Source organism: Gavialis gangeticus, unplaced genomic scaffold (genome assembly GCF_001723915.1).
Source record: "Gavialis gangeticus isolate Ggan-Ray unplaced genomic scaffold, GavGan_comp1, whole genome shotgun sequence".
NCBI lineage: Eukaryota > Metazoa > Chordata > Crocodylia > Gavialidae > Gavialis > Gavialis gangeticus.
The window spans coordinates 88,285,622-88,288,787 of record NW_017729031.1 but is presented as its reverse complement, the minus strand read 5'-3'; the positions used below and the strand labels follow the sequence as shown (position 1 = coordinate 88,288,787).

At 39.4% G+C, this 3,166-nt stretch overlaps 1 protein-coding gene across 5 annotated transcripts in view; it reads left to right on the top strand.

The window, feature by feature from the left end:
* AGAP1 (ArfGAP with GTPase domain, ankyrin repeat and PH domain 1) overlaps positions 1-3,166 on the top strand; it is a 679,540-nt gene that overhangs the window by 627,775 nt on the left and 48,599 nt on the right. The gene's annotated exons all lie outside the window — the stretch shown is intronic.

Sequence of the window (3,166 nt, the reverse complement as noted above, 5' to 3'; positions counted from 1 at the left end):
AGAAGGTGTATTAGTCCCCTGGCAGTGAAAGTTTCTTGCACATAACTTACAGGTGAAATAAATTCATGCCTTTGTGTTATTTAGAACGCTAGGTTCATTCCTATTTATTCATGGAGTGAATATTGAAAAGGGGCAAAGATACAAAAAAGAGCAGCTGAATTTCCTTAGCGTACACTGGCATTTGTTGAGAGATTCCATTTCACCCCCTCTGTTTTGTTGATATTGATCATAATATCACGATTATAGACATATAGGTCTCAAATTTCTGGCATAAAGATGCACTGTACAAATGTGGCCTCGGGGAACATTAGGGAACCTATATGTTTGCAACAGTCGGGTCCTATTATTTCTTAACAGTTCTTGGCCTGATGAGGTCAGTGTTTTGTCCCTTTTGAATGTTCTTCCATGCTTGACACCTTTCCCACTTTTAGAGGGGAGGGAATTAAAAAAAAAGGGTTTTATTGTGATGGGCTGACCAGAGCCCATCTGCAGTTGGGTGGCATCTGCTCCCCACATGTCACTTCCCTCATTAACAAGCAATTGAATTAATTAAATGCTACTCAGAACACGCATAACAAGCTACCGGCAGTGTCCAAATTAGCACTGATAATCAAGGATGATTTCCTTTATTATCCTGCTAAGTGGTGTGCAGGCTCTGATCTCCCTGTCTGCCCTCATCTATTTACATACCCCCAGCTTCTGCCTTTAGAAGCTGAGGTTATCTTACCTAGTTAATTTGCCACGATCACCAAGCATGGCGGATTGATATTTCTGCCTCTGCTGAAGCAAGCCCCCCTCTCTCCCCCTTTCCTTCCTCCCCAAGCCTGGTCCTTTGTATCTCAAGCTCACTGATAAATTAAAAGCCACCCCTGTGGTCTCTCAAGTGAGTAATAGAGGCAGAAATTTCATTTTGCAACTGGCTGATTTAATGATCCAAAGGGTAATTAATGGCCTGATTATCTTAATGTTAAATATGTCCGGCAGCAATTACTGTGACCTCCCGCTTGTCAAGGTCCAGGCTATGCTCTTCTTTCAATTAAGTTCTCTGGGGCTTAATGGTATGAATAAACTCCTCTGATTCTATCATTCCGGACTCTGAGATTTAAGCGAGCTAGGGGCTCGTTTGGAGTTTTAATCAGCCCGTCTTCTACTTGAGCGATCAGAGTTAACAATTATAACAAGGACAGTTTAACTTTCTTTCCCCCTACCCCCCTTTCTACTTCTTTATATTTTATTTTATTTTTTTAAGCGCTGCAAGGGAATTATGTTGGCTGCAGCAGCAGCTTTGCTAGGCTAGTCTCTCTCTATATAAATTATCATGTGAATGCTGCTGTTTTTCCGTTTGACAGGCTTAATTAATTGGCAGGAGCGCCCAAAAATGACAGTGCCACTAATTGCAACTCAAAGTAAATTCCTGTCATTGTGGCACGCTTGTCAGTGGGCATGCCCCAGTCCTCACTGCGGCCAGAGTTTGTTGACGTTTTCCATTTCGGTTTTCACATCTCATCGGGGAATGTGATCATATGTGATAGCATTAACAGACCAAGATGTGCCTTTGGGTTTTCCAGGCATGCAGTTTGTGTGCGAGAATGACATTTACTGCCAATAAAGTTTAGACAGCTGTGCTTCTATGGACCAAACAGCTGCTAGGGGACTTAAGATTTTGCTTAAGATATTTTAGTGAGCTCTGTTAGTAGGGAAGACTGAATCAGATTGTGAGCTGTAACTAACTCATGGTCTTTATCAAGACTCTGCCCTCATTAACCCATTTCCAAGTATACTCAGATTTATTCTAGATGTATGTTTGGATTGTGAATGCTTTATTATAAGCACAAAGACAATTAGGCAAATGTATAAAATAGAAGTACATCAATACATTTAGAAAGGTGCACTTGTAAATAAAACTACTGATCCATTACTGGTAGTAAGCCAAAACCTGCCCCTTATATCTCTGACTAAATGAATAAACTGTTTCTGACATGGTAGACTGCCATGCTTTCAGATTAAACTCTTGTCCATTAGCAATAATTTTTAGAAAATGCACATAATGAAGATACTTGAGCAAAATAGAATAACCACCAAGGTTTGTTCAGATTTTACCTTTAGCAGGCCTCAAAAGACACAGCTTTCTACAGCTACTGACAGACCTTGAAAACCAGTACTGTTACAGTAAAATACTGCTGCCTAGACAAAACCATGGTTGGTGCTTGATTGTTAGAAAGATGGTCCAGACACCTTACTGATGATCAGTTTAGATATAATGCTGTTCAATACAAATATATATTTTTATTAAATAACACTATACCTTTGATTAAGAACTCAAAACTTTATAAAAGTAAGGGTTTCAAAACAATTCCACTTAAAAATCATTATAATTTTTGTCATGTGTTTGTGTGTGCTTGATAGATTTCTCCTCTGCAGCATACATGAAAAAGAAACCTGTAAAAGACTATTTTGGCTCCCTCCAAAGTGTGGCTTTGTTAAAAGGCAAATGTCTAACATATTTAGAAAATTCTAAACTTTTTAAACTTTGCTTAAGTAGTTTGTTTTCAAACATTTGCCTTTTAACAGGTTTGCTTTGCATGTGGGGATATAGATATAATCTATCTGGGCAGATCATCATAGGCAGGCACATACATAACTGTTACAACATGCACATATATACAGCTTTGTGTATGTGACACACACACATTTTTTTCAGAAGGGGAAAATGTCTGCATAATATACTGAAGATTTACAACCAATTTAAACCAAAAATAGCTTGTTATAGCCTTAATCCTACTTCATCTAATGTTTCCCAGCTACGTTTCATGTGTCCCATCATCATCTATAACTGATCAGAAGATATCAATAATTCCTGTCAAGTGCAGAGCTGTAATCCAGGGGCAGGCAAGTATTTCAGGCAGAGGGCTGCTTACTGAATTTTGGCAACCATCAAGGCCACATGGGTAGCCCTGCCCCTTGGCAGGTGCCCCGTCCCCTGGTCACTATCTCGGGGCTAGAAGTCCCACCCCCTAGCCCGTGACCTTTGCCCCCCAGGAATTACTCCTTTCAGAAAGGGGTTTTGCCATTTCAGAACCAGATAAAAACCAAATTATATTCTAAAAATCAAACATGTACTACAATAGTCATTAATTTCATTTCAAAACATATTTTTGCCCTGATT